We start from the raw sequence: 22,297 nt of genomic DNA, 5'->3' as shown, positions 1-22,297 counted from the left end.
ATATTATAGACAACTACCACTCTGGAAAAGCTAAAGTTTATTACATCTGTGGAAATTTACCACACTAGAAATGTGGGAAATTATGAATTCTGTAGACATCTACTACTCTGGAAGTTTTAGAATTTATGGATTCTGTGGACATCTACCACTCTGGAAATTTGGAAATGTATGAATTCTGTGGACATCTATCACTGTGAATATTTTGGAATTTATGAATTCTGTGGACATCTACTACTCTTAAAATTTTGGAAATTATGAATTCTGTGAACATTCGCCACTCTGGAAATGTTGGAATGTATGAATTTTGTGGACATCCACCAATCTGGAAATTTTGGAATTCATGAAATCTGTGTACATTTACCACTCTGGAAATTTAGGAATTTATGGATTTTGTGAACATCTTCTACTGTGCATTTTTTGAGTTCTGTGGACATCTACCATTCTGAAAATTTAGCAATTTATGGATTGTGTGAACATCTTGCACTCTGGGAGGTTGGGAATTTACAAATTCTGTGAACATCTACCACTCTGGAAATTTTGGAATTCATGAATTCTGTAGACACCTACTAGTATAGAAATGCTGCAATGTATGAATTCTGTGAACATATACCACTCTGGAAATGTTGGAATTCATGAATTCTGTGGACATCTACCACTCTAGAAACTTTGGAATTTATGAATTTTGTAGACACCTTCTACTCTGGAAAGTTTGGAATTTATGAACTCTGTGGAAACCTTCCATTTTGGAAATTTTGGAATTCATGAATTCTGTGGACATTTAATAATTTCCACTTTGGAAATTTTTGAATTTATGTATTCTGTGAACATCTATCACTCCGTAAATTTGGAAATTTAGGAATTCTGTGGACACCTATCACTCTGGAAATTTTGGAATCTAGGAAGTCTGTGGACACTTACCACTCTGGAAATGTTGGAATTTAAGAATTTTGTGAACATCTATCGCTCTGAAAATGTTTGAATTTATGGATTCTGTGAACATCTAGCATTCTGGAAATTTGGGAATTTAAAAAATTCTGTGAACATCTAACACTCTGGAAATTATGGAATTTAGAAATTCTGTGGACACCTATCACTCTGGAAATTTTTGGAATTTACGAGTTATGTGAACATCTACCACTGTGGACATTTGGAAATTTAGGATTTCTTTGGCTATCTACTACTCTTGAAATGATTGAATCTAGAAATTCTGTGGACACCTACCACTCTGGAAATTTTGGGAATTTAGGAATTCTGTGGACACCTACCACTCTGGAAGTTTTGGAATCTATGAATACTGTGGAAACCTACCACTCTGGAAGTGTTAGAATTTATGGATTCTGTGAAAATCTACCACTCTAGAAATGTGGAAATTTATGAAATCTTGAACATCTACCACTCTGGAAATTTGGGAATTTAAGAATTCTGTGAACATCTATTGCTCTGAAAATTTTGGAATTTAGAAATTCTGTGGACACCTATCACTCTGGACATTTTAGGAATTTAGGAATTCTGTGGACACCTACCACTTTGGACGTTTTGGAATCTATGAATACTGTAGACACCTACCATTTTGCAAATTTTGGAATTTAGGAATTCTGTGCACATCTACCACTCTGGAAATTTTAGAATTGATGGATTCTGTGAATATCTCCCACTGTGGAAATGTATCAATTCTGTGGACATTTACCACTCTGTTCATTTTGAAAGTTATGGATTCTGTGGACATCTTCCAGTCTGCAAATTTTGGAATTTATGGATTCTGTGGACACCTACCACTCTGGAAATTCTGGAATTTATGAATTCTGTGCACATCTAACACTCTTGAAACTTTGGCATTTATAAATATTGTAGTCACCTATCACTCTGGAAATTTGTAAATCTATTCAATCTGTGGACACCTATCACTCTGGAAATTTTGGAATTTATGGATTCTGTGAACATCTAACATTCTGGAAATTTTGGAATTTAAGAGTTCTGTGAACATCTATCACTTTGGAAATTTAGGAATGTATGGATTCTGTGAACATCTCCCACTCTGGAAAGTTTGGAATTTATGAATTCTGTGAATATCTACAACACTGGACATTTTAACATTTGTGAATTCTGTGGACACTTACCGCTCTGGCAATTTTTGAATTTATGAATTCTGTGGATATCTACCACTTATGAAATGTTGGAATTTATGAATATTGTAGACACTTACCACTCTGGAAATTTTGGAATGTATGAAATCTGTGGAAACCTTCCATTTTGGAAATTTTTGAATTTATGAATTCTGTGGACACTTGGAAATTTCCACTTTGTAAATTTTTGAATTTAAGTATTCTGTGAACATCTATCACTCCGTAAATTTTGGAATTTAGGAATTCTGTGGACACCTATCTCTCTGCAAATTTTGGAATCTAGGAAGTCTGTGGACACCAACCACTCTGAAAATGTTGGAATTTAAGAATTTTGTGAACATCTATCGCACTGAAAATGTTTGAATTTATGGATTCTGTGAACATCTAGCATTCTGGAAATTTGGGAATTTAAAAAATTCTGTGATCATCTAACACTCTGGAAATTTATGAATTTAGGAATTCTGTGGACACCTATCACTCTGGAAATTTTTGGAATTTATAAGTTATATGAACATCTACCACTGTGGAGATTTTGGAATTTAGGATTTCTTTGGCTATCTGCTTCTCTGGAAATTTGGAGATCTAGAAATTCTGTGGACACCTATTACTCTGGAAGTTTTGGAATCTATGAATACTGTGGACACCTACCACTCTGGAAATTTTAGAATTTATGGATTCTGTGAACATCTACCACTCTAGAAATGTGGAAATTTATGAAATCTTGAACATCTACCACTCTGGAAATTTGGGAATTTAAGAATTCTGTGAACATCTATTGCTCTGGAAATTTTTTAATTTAGAAATTCTGTGGACACCTATCACTCTGGAGATTTATGGAATTTAGGAATTCTGTGGACACCTACCACTCTGGAAGTTTTGGAATCTACGAATACTGTAGACACCTACCATTTTGCAAATTTTGGAATTTAGGAATTCTGTGCACATCTGCCACTTTGGAAATTTTAGAATTTATGGATTTTGTGAACATTTACCACTCTAGAAATTTGGAAGTTTATGAAATCTGTGAACATCTAACACTGGAAAATTTGGAATTTATGGATTCTATGAATATCTCCTACTCTGGAAATGTATGCATTTATGAATTCTGTGGACATCTACCACTCTGTTAACTTTGAAAGTTATGGATTCTGTGAACATCTTCCAGTCTGAAAACTTTGGATTTTTACCACTCTGGAAATTTAGGAATTCTGTGAACATCTATTACTTTGGAAATTTAGGAATTTGTGAATTCTGTAAACATCTACCACTCTGAAAATTTGGTAATTTACAAATTATGTGAACATTTAACACTCTAGAAATTTGGAAGTTTATGAAATCTGTGAACATCTACCACTCTGGAAATTTGTGAATTTAGGAATTCTGTGAACATCTAACACTCTAGAAATGTTGGAATTTATGGATTCTACGAATATCTCCTACTCTGGAATTGTATGGATTTATGAATTCTGTGGACATCTACCACTCTGTTAATTTTGAAAAGTTATGGATTTTGTGGACATCTTCCAGTCTGCAAATTTTTAAATTTATGGATTTTGTGGACACCTACCGCTCTGGAAATTCTGGAATTTATGAATTCTGTGGACATCTACCACTCTTGAAACTTTGGCATTTATAAATTGTGTAGACACCTATTCAATCTGTAGACACCTATCACTCTAGAAATTTTGGAATTTATGGATTCTGTGAACATCTCCCACTCTGGAAATGTACGAATTCTGTGAATATCTACGACACTGGAAATTTTAACATTTGTGAATTCTGTGGACACTTACCGCTCTGGCAATTTTGGAATTTATGAATTCTGTGTACATCCACCACTATGGAAATGTTATAATTCATGGATTCTGTGGACATTTACCACTTATGAAACATTGGCATTTATGAATATTGTAGACACCTACCACTCTGGAAATTTTGGAATTTATGAATTCTGTGGACACTTGGAAATTTCCACTTTGGAAATTTTGGAATTTAAGAATTCTGTGAACATCTATTGCTCTGGAAATTTGGGAATTTACAAATTCTGTGAACATCTACCACTCTGGAAATTTGGGAATTTATGAATTTTGTGAGTATTTACGACACTGGAAATTTGAACATTTGTGAATTCTGTGGACACTTAACGCTCTGGCAATTTTGGCATTTGTGAATTCTGTGTACATCCACCACTATGGAAATGTTATATGGATTCTGTGGACATTTACCACTTATGAAACGTTGGAATTTATGAATATCGTAGACACCTACCACTCTGGAAATGTTGGAATCTAGGAAGTCTGTGGACACCAACCACTCTGGAAATTTTGGAATTTAAGAATTCTGTGAACATCTACCCCTCTGGAAATGTTTCAATTTATGGACTCTGTGAACATCTACCACTCTGGAAATTTGGGAATTTACAAATTTTGTGAACATTTAACACTCTGGAAATTTGGGAATTTATGAATTCTGTGGACACCTATCACTCCGGAAATTCTACAATTTATGAATTCTGTGGACATCTACCACTCTTGAAACTTTGGCATTTATAAATATTGTAGACATCTACCACTCTAGAAATGTGGAAATTTATTCAATCTGTGGACACCTACCACTCTGGAAATTTTGGAATTTAAGAATTCTGTGAACATCTATCACTTTGGAAATTTAGGAATTTATGGCTTCTGTGAACATCTACCACTCTGGAAATTTGGGAATTTATGAATTCTGTGAACATCTTGCACTCTGGAGATTTTGGCATTTATGGATTTTGTGAACATCTCCCAGTCTGGATATTCAGGAGTTTACGAATTCTGCAAACATTTACCACTGGAAATTTTGGAATTTATGAGATCTGTGAACACCTACCACTCTGGAAATTTTGGAATTGTGTGGACAACTCCCATTCTGGAAATTTCTATGGACAGCTACCACTCTGGAAAAGATTAAACCTATGGATTCTGTGGACATCTACCACTCTGGAAGCTTCAGAATATATTGATTCTTTGGACACCTACCATTTTGGAAATTTTGGTATGTATTAATTCTGTGGATATCAACCACTCCTAAAATTTTGGAATTGATAAATATTGTAGACACCTACCACTTTTGAAATTTGAAAATGTATTAATCCTGTGGACACCCTTGGAATTTATTTATTCTGTGAACATATGTCTCTTTGTAAATTTTGGAGTTTATGAATTCTGTAAATGTACCATTCTGGAAATTTTTAAACTAATGAAATCTGTGGATATCTACCACTCTGGAAATTTTGGAATTTATGAATTCTGTGGACACATATCTCTCTGGAAATGTTGCAATTTATTTATTCTGTGGACATCTACCACTCTGGAAATTTGGGAATTTGTGGATTCTGTGAACATGTACCACTCTGGAAATTTTGGAATTTATGAATTCGGTGGACTCTTACCACTCTGGAAATTTAGGAATATTATCAATTCTGTGGACAGCTACCTTTCTGAATATTTTGGAATGTATGGATTCTGTGGAGACCTGCCACTTCATGATTTCTCTGGATATTTACCACACTTTAAACTTTGTAATTTATGAATATTTTAGACACCTACTGCTCTGGAAATTTTGTAGTTTAAGAATTCTGTAAACATCTACAACTCGCTCAGGAAATTTTGAAAATTATGGATTCTGGGAACATCTACCAGTCTGAAAATAAAGGAATTTATGGATTGTGTGACCATCTTCCATTCTGGAAATTTAGGAATTCTGTGGACATCTACCATTCTAGAAATTTTGGAATGTATGGATTGTGTGAACATCTTCTACTCTGGAAATTTACAAATTCTGTGAACATCTGCCACGCTGGAAATTTTGGAATTTATGAATTTTGTGGACACCTAATACTGTAGAAATTTATGAATTATGTGAACATATACCATTCTAGAAATTTTGGAATTCATGAATTCTGTGGCCATCTATCTCTATTGGAGTTTTGTAATTTATGAATTCTGTGAACATCTACAACTCTGGAAATTTTGGTTTTTATAGATTGTGTGAATATCTCTCACCCTGGAAATTTGGGATTTTACCAATTCTGTGAACATCTACCACTCTGGAAATGTTGGAATCTATTCATTCTGTGGACATCTGCCACTCTGGAAATGTAGGAATGTATGAATTCTGTGGATATGCACCACTCTGGAAATGTTGAAATTTATGGATTCTGTGGACATCTACCACTTATGAAACTTTGGAATTTATGAATATCGTAGACACCACTCTGGAAATTTTTTAATGTATTACATTTGTGGACACCTATCACTCTGGAAATTTTGGAATTTATGAATTCTGTGGATACCTTCCACTCTGGAAGTTTTGGAATTTATAAGTTCTGTGAACATCTACCACTCTGGAAATTTTGTACATTATGAATACTGTGGACACCTACCACTGCAAATTTCTTTTAATTTATGAATTTTTTGGACATCTACCACTCTGGAATTTGGAAATGTACAAATCCTGTGAACATCTTCTACTTTCCACTTTGGAATTTATACATTTTGTAGACACCTACCACTCTGGAAATTTGGAATTTATGAGATCTGTGGACACCTAATACTCTGGAATGTTAGGAATTCTGTGGACATCTACTACTCTGGAGATTTCTGTGGACATCTACCACTCTGGAAATGTAGGAATGCATGAATTCTGTGAACATTCACCACTCTGGAAATGTTGAAATGTATGGATTCTGTGGACATCTACCACTCTGGAAATTTAGGAATGTATAAATTCTGTGGACATCTGCCACTCTGGAAATTTAGGAATGTATGAATTTTGGGAACAACTACCACTGTGGAACTTTTGGAATTTGTTAATTCTGTCCACACCTGCCACTCTGGAAATTTTGGAATTTATTAAATCTGTAGACATCTACCACTCTGGAAATGTTGCAATTTTTTAATTCTGTAGACAGCTATCTCTCTGGAAATGTTGGAATTTATGAATTCTGTGGACATCTACCACACTGGAACGTTTAGAATTTATGGATTCTGTGAACATATTTCACTTTTATGAGTTTTGCGGACACCCACCATCCTGGAAATATAGGAATTTATGAATTCGGTGGACACGTATTTCTCTGCAAATTTAGGAATATTATGAATATTGTAAATACCTACTACTCTGGAAATTTTGTAATTTAAGGATTCTGTAAACATTTACAACTCTGGAAATTTTGGAATTTATGAATTCTTTGAACAACTACCACTGTGGAACTTTTGGAATTTGTCAATTTTGTCTACACCTACCACTCTTGAAATTTTGGAATTTATGAAATCTGTAGACCCCTCTGGAAATGTTTAATTTGTTTAATTCTGTAGACAGCTATCTCTCTGGAAATGTTGTAATTTATGAATTCTGTAGATATCTACTACACTAGAAATTTTGGAATTGATGGATTCTGTGAACATATTTCATTTTGGAGATTATGGAATTTATGAGTTTTGTGGACACCTACCATCCTGGAAATATAGGAATTTATGAATTCGGTGGATACCTACCACTCTGGAAATTTAGGAATATTATGAATTTTGTGGACATCTACCATTCTGGAAATGTTGGAATTTATGAATTCTGTGGATACCTGCTTCTCTAAACATTTTCGAATTCATGAATTCCCTGGATATTTACCACTCTTTAAACTTTGTAACTTATGAATATTGTAGACACCTACTACTCTGAAAATTTTGTAATTTAAGAATTCTGTAAACAACTACCACTCTGGAAATTTAGGAATTTATGGATTCTGTGAACATCTTCCACTCTGGAATTTTTTTGTTCTGTGGACACCTACTATTTTGGAAATTTAGGTTTTCAGGAATTCTGTGGACATCTACCATTCTGGAAATATTTAAATTTATGGATTGTGTGAACATCTCCCACTCTGGAAATTTGGGAATTTACTAATTCTGTGAACATCTACCACACTGGAAATTTTGGAATTCGTGAATTCTGTGGACATCTACCACTCTTGAAACTTTGGAATTTATGAATTTTGTAGAAACCTTCTACTCTGGAAATTTTGGAATTTATGAATTCTGTGAACATCTACAACTCTGGAAATGTGGGATTTTACCAATTCTGTGAACATCTACCACTCTGGAAATGTTGAAATGTATGAATTCTGTGGCCATCTACCACTCTAGAAATGTTGAAATTTATTGATTCTGTGGACATCTACCACCTATGAAACTTTGGTATTTATGAATATTGTAGACAGTTACCACTCTGGAAATTTTGCATTAAATATGTGGACACCTACCACTCTGGACATTTTGGAATTCATGAAATTTGTGGACATTTACCACTCTGGAAACTTTTAAATTTACAAATTCTGTGAACATCTACCACTCTGGAATTTATGAGATCTGTGGACATGTAATACTCTGGAAAGTTAGGAATTCTGTGGACTTCTACCATTCTGGAGATTTCAGTGGACATCTACAACTCTGGAAATGTTGAAATGTATGGATTCTGTGGATATCTACCACTCTGGAAATTTAGGAATGTATGAATTCTGTGAACATTCACCACTCTGCAAATGTTTAATTTTATGGATTCTGTGGACATCTACCACTTATGAAACTTTTGTATTTATGACAATTGTAGACACTTACCACTCTGGAAATGTTTAAATGTATTAAATATGTGGATACCTACCACTCTGGAAATGTTGGAATTTATGAAATCTGTTGGCACACACCACTCTGGAAATTTGAAATTCATGAAATTTGTGGACATATACCAGTCTGGAAATTTGGAATTTTTGAGATCTGTGGACACCTAATACTCTGGAAAGTTAGGAATTCTGTGGACATCTACCATTCTGGAGATTTCTGTGGACATCTACCACTCTGGAAATGTTGAAATGTATGAATTCTGTTGACATCTACCACTCTGGAAATTTAGAAATGTATGAATTCTGTGAACATTCACCACTCTGGAAATGTTGAACTGTATAGATTCTGTGGACATCTACCATTCTGGAAATTTTGCAATTTATGGATTGTGTGAACATATGTCACTCTGGAAATTTGGGAATTTACTAATTCTGTGAACATCTACCACACTGGAAATTTTGGAATTCATGAATTCTGTGGACATCTACCACTCTTGAAACTTTGGAATTTATGAATTTTGTAGAAACCTTCTACTCTGGAAATTTTGGAATTTATGAATTCTGTGAACATCTACAACTCTGGAAATTTGGGATTTTACCAATTCTGTGAACATCTACCACTCTGGAAATGTTGAAATGTATGAATTCTGTGGCCATCTACCACTCTGGAAATGTTGAAATTTATTGATTCTGTGGACATCTACCACCTATGAAACTTTGGTATTTCTGAATATTGTAGACAGTTACCACTCTGGAAAATTTGCATTTAATATGTAGACACCTACCACTCTGGAAATTTAGGAATATTATGAATTTTGTGGACATCTACCATTCTGGAAATGTTGGAATTTATGAATTCTGTGGATACCTGCTTCTCTAAACATTTTCGAATTCATGAATTCCCTGGATATTTACCACTCTTTAAACTTTGTAATTTATGAATATTGTAGACACCTACTACTCTGAAAATTTTGTAATTTAAGAATTCTGTAAACATCTACCACTCTGGAAATGTAGGAATTTATGGATTCTGTGAACATCTTCCACTCTGGAATTTTTTTGTTCTGTGGACACCTACTATTTTGGAAATTTAGGTTTTCAGGAATTCTGTGGACATCTACCATTCTGGAAATGTTTAAATTTATGGATTGTGTGAACATCTCCCACTCTGGAAATTTGGGAATTTACTAATTCTGTGAACATCTACCACACTGGAAATTTTGGAATTCATGAATTCGGTGGACATCTACCACTCTTGAAACTTTGGAATTTATTAATTTTGTAGAAACCTTCTACTCTGGAAATTTTGGAATTTATGAATTCCGTGAACATCTACAACTCTGGAAATGTGGGATTTTACCAATTCTGTGAACATCTACCACTCTGGAAATGTTGAAATGTATGAATTCTGTGGCCATCTACCACTCTGGAAATGTTGAAATGTATTGATTCTGTGGACATCTACCACCTATGAAACTTTGGTATTTATGAATATTGTAGACAGTTACCACTCTGGAAATTTTGCATTAAATATGTGGACACCTACCACTCTGGACATTTTGGAATTCATGAAATTTGTGGACATTTACCACTCTGGAAACTTTTGAATTTACAAATTCTGTGAACATCTACCACTCTGGAATTTATGAGATCTGTGGACATGTAATGCTCTGGAAATTTATGAATTCTGTGGACTTCTACCATTCTGGAGATTTCAGTGGACATCTACAACTCTGGAAATGTTGAAAGGTATGGATTCCGTGGATATCTACCACTCTGGAAATTTAGGAATGTATGAATTCTGTGAACATTCACCACTCTGCAAATGTTTAATTTTATGGATTCTGTGGACATCTACCACTTATGAAACTTTTGTATTTATGACAATTGTAGACACTTACCACTCTGGAAATGTTTAAATGTATTAAATATGTGGATACCTACCACTCTGGAAATGTTGGAATTTATAAAATCTGTGGGCACACACCACTCTGGAAATTTGAAATTCATGAAATTTGTGGACATATACCAGTCTGGAAATTTGGAATTTTTGAGATCTGTGGACACCTAATACTCTGGAAAGTTAGGAATTCTGTGGACATCTACCATTCTGGAGATTTCTGTGGACATCTACCACTCTGGAAATTTAGAAATGTATGAATTCTGTGAACATTCACCACTCTGGAAATGTTGAACTGTATAGATTCTGTGGACATCTACCATTCTGGAAATTTTTCAATTTATGGATTGTGTGAACATATGTCACTCTGCAAATTTGGGAATTTACAAATTCTGTGAACATCTACCACGCTGGAAATTTTAGAATTTATGAATTCTGTGGACACCTACTAGTATAGAAATGCTGCAATGTATGAATTATATGAAGATATACCACTCTGGAAATTTTGGAATTCATTAATTCTGTGGACATCTACCACTCTTGAAACTTTGGAATTTATGAATTTTGTAGACAACTTCTACTCTGCAAATTTTGTAATTTATGAATTCTGTGAACATCTACATCTCTGGAAATTTTGGAATTTATGGATTGTGTGAAAATCTCCCACTTGGAAATTTGAAATTTTACCAATTCTGTGGACATCTAGCACTCTGGAAATGTAGGAATGTATGAATTCTCTGAACATTCGCCACTCTGGAAATGTTGGAATGTATGAATTTTGTGGACATCTACTAATCTGGAAATGTTGGAATTAATGAAATCTGTGTACATCTACCACTCTGGAAATGTAGTAATTTATGGATTTTGTGAACATGTTCCAGTGTGAAATTTTTGAGTTCTGTGGATACCTACTATTCCAGAAATTTAGGCATTTAGGAATTCTGTGGACTTCTACCATTCTGGATATTTTGCAATTTATAGATTGTGTGAACATGTCGCACCCTGGGAATTTGGAAATTTACAAATTCTGTGAACATCTACCATGCTGGAAATGTTGGAATTCATGAATTCTGTGGACATCTACCACTCTTGAAACTTTGGAATTTATTAATTTTGTAGACACCTACCACTCTGGAAATTTTGGAATTTCTGAATTCTGTAAACATCTACAACTGTGGAAATTTTGGAATTTATGGATTGTGTGAACATCTCCCACTCTGGAAATTTGGGATTTTACCAATTCTGTGAATATCTACCACTCTGGAAATGTTGAAATGTGTGAATTCTGTGGACATCTACCACTCTGGAAATTTAGGAATGTATGAATTCTGTGAACATTCACCACTCTGGAAATGTTTAATTTTATGGATTCTGTGGACATCTACCACTTATGAAACTTTTGTATTTATGACAATTGTAGACACTTACCACTCTGGAAATGTTTAAATGTATTAAATATGTGGATACCTACCACTCTGGAAATGTTGGAATTTATGAAATCTGTGGACATCTACCTCTCTGGAAATTTGGAATTCATGAAATTTGTGGACATATACCACTCTGGAAATTTGGAATTTATGAGATCTGTGGACACCTAATACTCTGGAAAGTTAATAATTCTGTGGACAGCTACCATTCTGGAGATTTCTGTGGACATCTACCACTCTGGAAATGTTGAACTGTATAGATTCTGTGAACATCTACCACTCTGGAAAGTTTGCAATTTATGGATTGTGTGAACATATGTCACTCTGCAAATGTGGGAATTTACAAATTCTGTGAACATCTACCACGCTGGAAATTTTAGAATTTATGAATTCTGTGGACACCTACTAGTATAGAAATGCTGCAATGTATGAATTATGTGAACATATACCACTCTGTAAATTTTGGAATTCATTAATTCTGTGGACATCTACCACTCTTGAAACTTTGGAATTTATGAATTTTGTAGACAACTTCTACTCTGCAAATTTTGTAATTTATGAATTCTGTGAACATCTACATCTCTGGAAATTTTGGAATTTATGGATTGTGTGAACATTTCCCACTTGGAAATTTGAAATTTTACCAATTCTGTGGACATCTAGCACTCTGGAAATGTAGGAATGTATGAATTCTCTGAACATTCGCCACTCTGGAAATGTTGAAATGTATAAATTTTGTGGACATCTACCAATCTGGAAATTTTGGAATTCATGAAATCTGTGTCCATCTACCACTCTGGAAATGTATTAATTTATGGATTTTGTGAACATGTTCCAGTGTGAAATTTTTGAGTTCTGTGGATACCACTATTCCGGAAATGTAGGCATTTAGGAATTCTGTGGACTTCTACCATTCTGAAATTTTGCAATTTATGGATTGTGTGAACATCTCACACCCTGGGAATTTGGAAATTTACAAATTCTGTGAACATCTACCATGCTGGAAATGTTGGAATTCATGAATTCTGTGGACATCTACCACTCTTGAAACTTTGGAATTTATGAATTATGTAGACACCTTCTACTCTGGAAATTTTGGAATTTATGAATTCTGTGAACATCTACAACTCTGGAAATTTTGGAATTTATGGATTGTGTGAACATCTCCCACTCTGAAAATGTTTAATTTCATGGATTCTGTGGACATCTACCACTTATGAAACTTTGGGATTTTACCAATTCTGTGAATATCTACCACTCTGGAAATGTTGAAATGTATGAATTCTATGGACATCTACCACTCTGGAAATTTAGGAATGTATGAATTCTGTGAACATTCACCACTCTTAAATGTTTAATTTCATGGATTCTGTGGACATCTACCACTTATGAAACTTTGGTATAAATGACTATTGTACACACCTCTGGAAATGTTTAAATGTATTAAATATGTGGATACCTACCACTCTGGAAATGTTGGAATTCATGAAATTTGTGGACACCTAATACTCTGGAAAGTTAGGAATTCTGTGGACATCTACCATTCTGGAGATTTATGTGGACATGTACAACTCTGAAAATGTTGAAATGTATGGATTCTGTGGACATCTCCCACTCTGGAAATTTGGGAATTTATGAATTCTGTGGACACCTTCCACTCTGGACATTTTGTAATTTAGGAATTTTATGGACATCTAACACTGTGGAACGTCTGGAATATATGAATGTCGTGGATATCTACCACTCTGAAAATTTTGTAATGTATGAATTATTTGGACACCTACTACTGTAGAAATTTTGTAATTTATTAATTCTGTGAACATCTACCACTCTACAAATTTGGGAATTTATGAAATCTGCTGGCATCTGCCACTCTGGCAATTTAGGATTTCTGTGCATATCTACAATTCTGGAAATGTTGGAATTTATTGACTTGGTGGACACCTGCCACTCTGAAATTTTTGGAATTTATGAATTCTCTGGATATTTACCACTTTTTAAACTTTGGAATTTATGAATATTGTTGACACCTACTACTCAGGAAATTTTGGAATTCATGAAATCTGTGGACATCTACTATTATGGAAATTTGGGTATTTATGAATTTAGTAGACACCTACTACTCTGAAAATTTTGTAATTTTTGAATTCTGTGAACATCTACCACTCTGGAAATTTTGTAATTTATGGATTCTGTGGACACCTGCCACTCTAAAACAATTTGGAATTCATAAATGTTGTTGATATTTACTGCATTTTAAACTTTGGAATGTATTAATACTGCAGACACCTACTGCTCTGGAAAATGTTTAATGTAGGAAATCTACCACTCTGGAAATTTGGATTAATGAATTCTATGGTCATCTACCACTCTGGAAATCTAGGAATTTATGAATTCTGTGGACATCCACTATTCTGGAAATGTTGAAATTAATGAATTCTGTGGACATCACTGTGGAAATGTTGGAATTCATGAATTCTGTGGACATGTACAAGTCTGAAAATTTTGAAATCTATAGGTGGACATCTACAATCTCACAATTCGGGAATTTAATGTATACTATAGAAATTTTGCCACTCTTTAAATTTTGGAATTTTCCATAAAACTGGTAAAGCGAGAAGAACCAGCAAAAAAGAAAAAAACTTCAGAAACAGAAAGCACAGATGGCATTACAGACAGAAAAGTGACGGCAAAAAAAGACTGAGTGGTCCATCGAGTCTGCTGTTTTTTTATACCAGATTTTTTTTGTTAACTTTTTTTGTCTGTGTATAGGTCTATACTTGTCCCAAGACACAGTTTACTGAGTAACTGACAACCCTCTGAGCAATTCAAAGATACATTGAGTAAACCTGACGGTGCCCCCCTGGACATCCCAGTCCAGATATCATACCCGGGGACACCCACAGCACTCGTCTTTCCTCCACTGATCACATTTCCTCCCTACCACGCCACCCCAAGCCCTCCCTCAGCCCCACAACCATCATATTTACATCACTACATTTATTTGTATGTCAGCTCACACCCCAGACGGTTTCCCTAATCATCCTCACTGCCACTCCCCTCAACACAAGACCCTCCCTCTTCCCTGCCCCAGACCGCAGCACAGCAGCGGCGCCACCTCGCTCCGTGACGTCAGCGCGCATCCGGGGGCTTCGCGCTGATTGACAGTCTCCATGGCAACACGCTTATTCCGCCGCCATTTTGTTGCCTTTTTTTTTTTAATTCCCTTCCCGCCCGAATAAACCCTTGTAAGGGAATTACGTGCCGTTTGAATAAAGCAGAGTGTGAATAAAATATCAGCGAAGTTTGGGGAATGCGGTGGTGGAGGTGTGCGGGGGGGGGGCGGCGGGTGGACGGTGGTGGTGAGGTGACGGAGAAGGCGGACGGAGGGGGGTGTTGTTGTCAGTCGCGGTGCCGGGCTCCGGTGTGAGGAGGAGGCGGGGGAGTGAGTGGAGCTGTCAGTGCTGGTGGCGGCGGTGGTTTCCCCGTCCTCCTCATTCTTCCTCCCTCGCTGGCTGGCTGCGCAGCTTTGGAAACGCGCGCCATTTTGTGACTCCCCCCTCCTCCCCCCACCTTCTCCCTCCATCCTGCACGGCGGCCGGGACCACAGAGACCGCCAGGAGCTCAGCGCAGCCCGGGATCTCCGAGACATGACGGCCAGAGCCGGGGAGTGGCGGGGATGAGGAGCATGATGATGATGGTGATGAGGAGGAGGATGACGGTGTGAGGAGGAGAAGAAGAAGCAGAACAGCTTCCATCTATGTGTGACTGTCAGCGGCTCGATGTGACTGGACGGCCGTCTAGCAGCAGCAGCAGCAGCGGGGGGACGAGAGGCGCCGGAGGACACGGGTAAGGAGGAGGACACTACAACTCCCAGCGTGGCCTGACAGGAGAACTACAACCCTCAGCATGGCCTGACAGGGACGAGGACACTGCTACCCCAGTGTGCTGACTGCAGGAACTACAACTCTCAGCATATCCTGACAGGGAGGAGAGGTGACAGGGGGCACTACAACCCTCAGCCTGTCACGACAGGGAGGAACTACAACTCTCAGCATGTCACGACAGAGAGGAGAGGTGGCAGGAGGAACTACAACCCCCAGTGTGTGCTGACTGGAGGAACTACAAACTCCAGCATGTCCTGACAGGAGGAACTACAACCCTCAGCATGTCATGACAGAGAGGAGAGATGACGAGGAACTACAACTCTCAGCCTGTCACAACAAGAGGAACTACGATCCTCAGTGTGTTGTGACAGCAAGCAGAGGTGATGGGGGACTACAACCCTCAGCATGTCACAACAAGAGGAACTACAACTCTAAGCATATCCTGACAGGGAGGAGAGGTGACCGGAGGAACTTCAACCTTTAACGGGTCATGACGAGAGGAACTACAACTCTCAGCATGTCACGGCAAGGAGGAACTACAATCCTCAGTGTGTCGTGACAGTGAGCAAAAGTGACAGGAGGGACTACAACCCTCAGTATGTCATGATATGAGGAACTGCATCCCTCAGCATGTCATGACAGGAAGAACTACAACAGTCAGGGTGTCCTGACATGAGAGATGACAGGAAGTACTGCAACCCTCAGCATGTCCTGATAGGGAGGATAGGTGACAGGAAGGACTACAACCCTCAGCATGTCCTGATAGTGAGGAAAGGTGACGAGGAACTACAACCCCAAAACCCTCAGTTTGCCCTGACATGAAAGATGACGGGAGGAACTACAACCCTCAGTGTGCCCGGACAGGGAGGAACAGATGGCCGGGAGCACCTGCTGGTGCTGACATGGCTTAGCAGGGAGAGGAAGTGGGCTGCAGGTGGACTACAAGTGCCAGCATGGGTGGCAGTCGGTAGCTTTGTGTGCTTGGCATGGCCATGAGGACCTACAAGTGCCAGAGGAGTGTCTGTTTTGGAGAAAGTGGCAGCTGGTGGTGGACTGCAAGTCTCAGCATAGCTTGGCAGTGACGATAGAGTGGTGTTATGGACTAAGCGGCAGTCATGGTAGATGACAGAGTTACTACAGATCTCAGCATGGCTTGGCAGTGGTAGCGATGCGATGTCCCAAGCAGCGGTGCTGGTAGACTTTTAAGCAACTTTACAAGACATGGCATTAGTGACGGGGTAGTGATGTGTTGTCCCAGGCAACAATGATAGACTCCCGAGGAACTACAAGTCTCAGTGTGGTTTGGCTGTGGTCGGTGGGGGTAGTGATGTGTTGTCCCAGGCAACAATGATAGACTCCCGAGGAACTACAGGTCTCAGTGTGGTTTGGCAGTGGTCGGTGGGGGTAGTGATGTGTCTCAAGCAGTGGTAGACTTCTGAGGAACTGCTTCTGAGGAACTGCAAGTCTCAGCGTGGCTTGGCAGTGGTCGGTGGGGGTAGTGATGTGTTGTCCCAGGCAACAATGATAGACTCCCGAGGAACTGCAAGTCTCAGCGTGGCTTGGCAGTGGTCGGTGGGGGTAGTGATGTGTTGTCCCAGGCAACAATGATAGACTCCCGAGGAACTGCAAGTCTCAGCGTGGCTTGGTACTGGTAGTAGGGGTTAGCGATGTGATGTATAAAGGTAGCGATGCGATGTTCCAAGCAGCAGCGATGGTGCACTCCTGAGGAACTATACAAGTCTTGGCACTGGTGACCGCGTAGCGATGTGGTGTATAGGGGTAAGGACATGGTGTCCCAAGCAGCAGTAATAGACTCCTGAGGTACTACAAGTCTCAACATGGTTTAGCAATGGTGGCCGGGGGTAGTGATGTCCCAAGCAGCAAGGATGGTAGACTTCTAAGGAACGATAAAAGTCTTGGCACTGGTGACGGGGTATCGATGTCGTGGTTTAAGCAGGCGGTGATTGTAGAAAAGTCATGGCAGTGGTTGCTAGGGGTGACGATGTCGTGTCCCCGTTAATGAGAATGGTAGACTTTCAAGGAACTACAAGTCTTAACATGGCTTGGCACCGGTGGCAGGGGATAGCGAAGTGATCTATAGAGGGTAACGATGTGATGTCCCAAGCAGCGTTGCTTGTAAACACCTAAGGAACGATACAAGTCTTGGCATTGGTGGCAGAGGGTAACGATGTGGTTTCCCGAGCAGCATTGCTTGTAGACTCCTAAGGAACGATACAAGTCTTGGCATTGGTGGCAGGGGGTAACGATGTGGTGTCCCAAGCAGTAATAGTAGACTCCTGAGTGACTACAAGCCTCAGCATGGTTTAAGAGTGGTGGATGGGAGTAAGAATGTGATGTGCCCACAGCAGTGATGGTAAACTCCTTAAATACAGCAAGTCTTGTCATTGGCAAGTGGGGGGTAACGATGTGATGTCCCAAGCAGTGATATTGGTAGACTTCTAAGGAGCTGTACAAGTCTTACATTGGTAATGAGGGGGTTAGCGACGCGATGGTAGACTCTTCAGATACTGCAAGCCTTGACATCGGTAGTTGGGGGTAACGATGTGAAGTCCCAAGCAGCAATGATGGTAGAACTATACAAGTCTTGGCATTGGTAGAAGGGGGTCACAATGTAATGTATAGGAGCGAAGGTTTTGATTTCATAAGCAGCAGTGGTTGTAGACTCTGAAAGAGATACAAGTCTTGGCATTGGTGGATGGGGGTAGCGATGTGATGGTAGACTCCTATAGAACTATATATATGTCTTGGCACTGTTAGTAGGGGTAACAATATGATGTTTTGGGCGAGGGATGTGATGTCCCAAGCAGCAGTGGTTGTAGACTCCAAAAGAAATACAAGTCTTGGCATTGGTGGCTGAGGATACTGATCTGATGGTAGACTCCTAAGGAGCGATACAAGTCTACAAGGCACCGTTAGTAGGGGGTAATGATGTGATCTCCCAAGCAGTGGTGGTTTTAGACTCCTAAGGAAATGCAAGTCTTCGGCATTGTTGGCAGAGGGTAGCAGTGTGGTGCGTAAGAGGCAACGATGTGGTGTCCCAAGCAGCAGTGATGGGAGACTTCCAAAGGAACTACAAGTCTTGGTGTGGTTAGATGGGGCAGAAAAGCCTCTGTTTATATTGAGGAGGAGGGGCAGGGAGCTGCAAAGGGACTACAAGTGCCAGCCTAGGTGGGCAGCAGTCCCCTGGGGAACTGGAAGTAGCACTGTAGTTTTTGTGGGGGGAGGGGTGATGGACTGCACTGAGGAATTCTAAGTGTCGGGAAGAATCTTTTTGTATATTTTGAGAAGGAGATGGTGACAGCGGTGGAAGTATCTTCTGTGTTTTGGTGGAGGAGTACCAAGCATGAAGTATCGTTCTGTGGGTGACAGCAAGGTCTGAGATGGGTGGTAGGGATTATGTCAGGAACTAGAATCTGCATTGTGGTTATGCAGGGAGAAGCGATTGACTGTGCTAAGGAGCTACAAGTGTTGACAGGATGAGAGGTCTCTGGTGAGGCGGGTAGCTGGTGAAGGAACTACAAGTGACATCGTGGGTTTGCGGTGTGGTTCAATATTATGCTTGTAGGGGGGGGGGATGTCGGACTCTGCAAAGGAACCTCAAATGCCGGCTTGGTTTGATGGCTGGAGAGGTCTCTGATGAGGAAGATCTCTGCAACTGCTGAGGGAAACACAGATGCCCACATGTCTGGACTGGTGGATCAGAGATTTCAAGTGTGTTTTTACTGATGGAACTATTGGGGTCTCTGAACGGCCAAGAGGATTGCAGGTTCCCTTTTGAGAAACTACAGTCAGTGGGATGGTTTATTACGGGTGAGGGATCTCAAAGGTATAAGTTAGGAACTACAAACCCAAGTATGTTAGGAAGAGGGAACCGATCTCCTGTACACTAGCTTGATGGGGGTGATAAATACGATGTTGAAACTGAAGAGGAGGTGGGCTGTTTACAAGTGCCAGCATGATTTGACAGAGGAAATGGTGGAATCCCTCTGGTTGGATTGGACCTGTGGTACGTTCTTCAGACCACGATTGCCAGCATGATTCGACAGGGTGGAAATGATGGGTTCCCTCTGGTTAGCTCGAGTAGGTAGCAATAGGTTTGGAAACTCAAGGGCCAGCGTGACTTGACAAGGAGGAGATGCTGGATTCCGTCTGGTTAGCTTGAGGAGGTGAACTAGTAATGGCTATGGAGCCACAAGTTTCAGCATGACTTGACAGGGAGGACATGATGAGTTCCTTCTGGTTAGATTGAGCAGGTTAATATTTTTAGAACCATAAGGGCCAGCATGGGATGACAGGGCAATAGATCCTATAAGTCTGTAAACGGAGGAGAAAGGGCACTGAAATGCTAAGATGGGTTTTAGAGGGTCACTGGATCCTCCAAGGATATAAGCTTTGGGCTTTATCGCCTAGGTGACTCTTAGAGACCAACTCAGTGGGGTGGTGGGACAGAGACCACTCCGTTGTACCGAGGATGGTGGATCAGCTTGTGGACCTCCACGTGTTGAACTACAAGCATACCTTAAAAACATAATGCTGGGACTTTGTAGCTCCCCAATCATTTGGGTGCCCGTGATCATGGGTGTCGAGACCATTGTGTTGTCCCTTCCTCAATGCAGGACCCCTCATGCCTTAACATCAGACATGCTGCAGATCTGTCAAGCATGTCACCCCCCCCCCTTCCTCCTCATGGGGGGGTCACAGTCAATCCCTTTTCTCTGTCTTCTTCACAGCATGGGGACTGTCTGATTTCTTGCTGACATTTCGCCTGTCTCTCCATTTGTTTAAGGTGGCCGCCAAGGCAACCGGCCTTCTTTGGATCGGGTGGGAGGTGATTTGGGAGGTTGGGGGGCATCTTGCTGCCATGAAATGATTATAGCTAATAGAAGGGTTTGTGGGTGTGGCTAAAGCCCCCCCTTCTGTGTTTCTGTGCTGAACATGATGGGAACAGCATCTGGTAATGTACAATTCTGGGTCTGTTTTATGTAGCATCAGTAGATTTGCAGAGAATCACCCTGCTTCATGTTTGATGCAGCTGACTTCTGGCACCTGATTGGGGGATTTTTATAATTACAGAGGGACCCACCTGTCTTTTTTTTCATTTTTTTTTTCCCTACTTTGAATTGGCATGTGTGGAATTCGGGGTTTGCAAAGGCATGGAGCTGTTGTCTGCTCTGACCTGGAACAACTATGAATCACAGATTTGTCATCTCTTTATATCTTGCAAATGTATGAATCAGAGATGGATTTAAATTATGAGCTGGCTCATGCTCTGTTCTGTTCTCTGATCTGGGATCTTCATCAAATATATATATGTATATATATATATATATATATATATATATATATATATATATAATCTGGTATAGCATAGGAAACTAGGTTGCTTCCTATCTGTCAAGGGTTTGTTTTTTGTAACGATTATGCTATGGAATATCCCATTGTACTGACAGCAACCTGGTGCTGAAATCACACCATTTCTTGCTGGTGTGTAGCTGGGTGCTAAATGCAAGATAAAAGATTTATTATTATTATTCATAGTGCCAACAGTCTTCACAGCGCTTTACAAAATGAAATTAGACATTACAGTTACAGTACAATTTGGTACAAAAGTAGTTCTGTATTGTTTATTGTGAGAATTTAATGTATATCTAAAGCCATAACTTTTTTAATTTTTTTTTTGTTTATTTTGGGTAGAGTGGTTAGAGAGACAGATATGCCCTTTGAATTTTTCCTAGTGATCCCATCACTGGGATTTAAAGTGAGGAAGAAACCAACATGTTCAATTGCCACCAGAACAATTTTCATCAACAGGCTTCATGTACACAAGCAGCTACTAAACTCGAGTTAAGGAGCTTTTGGCATTTTTTTTGCCAAAGCTCCTGAACTGAACTCCATAAAAGCTTATGTGTCCATGTATACGTAGGCTTTTAGAAGAGTTTAAGAGCTGCTGCGTTTAGGTGAGGTTAACCTCCCTCTCCTGAACGCGAAAGAATCGCATTCAGGATAGGAACATTGTGACCGCCAACTGTGGGAAAATGCAGTACTGCGTTTTTACAGCGTTTTGAGTTTCCCAGCGGCCGGTGGTCAAAGTAGGCTTGTGTACATGAAGCCTAAGAGGAAAAGTGGAACTTCAGTCATAAAAGTAAGTCCTGCTAGATCACTTCAGGCTGCCTCTTTTGCAGGTATAGCTACAGTTTTTCACAGAAGTGAGTCCACCTCTCACATTTTTGTAAATATTTTATCTTTTGATGTGACAACACTGAAGAAATGACACTTTGCTACAA

General features: G+C 39.2%; 1 protein-coding gene across 1 annotated transcript in view; it reads left to right on the top strand.

The window, feature by feature from the left end:
• The first annotated feature begins 15,531 nt into the window (after window positions 1–15,531).
• The window catches only part of DYRK1A (dual specificity tyrosine phosphorylation regulated kinase 1A), a 164,573-nt gene continuing 157,807 nt past the window's right edge, over window positions 15,532–22,297 (top strand). Inside the window, exon 1 of the mRNA XM_089677909.1 lies at window positions 15,532–15,954. The gene's annotated coding sequence lies outside the window, so the exon portion shown is untranslated. The remainder of the gene's footprint in view (window positions 15,955–22,297) is intronic.

This window comes from Staurois parvus, unplaced genomic scaffold, assembly GCF_062004578.1.
Source record: "Staurois parvus isolate SC_StPar_1 unplaced genomic scaffold, SC_StPar_1.0 ptg000195l, whole genome shotgun sequence".
Taxonomy (NCBI): Eukaryota; Metazoa; Chordata; class Amphibia; order Anura; family Ranidae; genus Staurois; species Staurois parvus.
The sequence above is the reverse complement of the archived record's forward strand: the minus strand, read 5'-3'. Positions and strand labels throughout refer to the sequence as shown.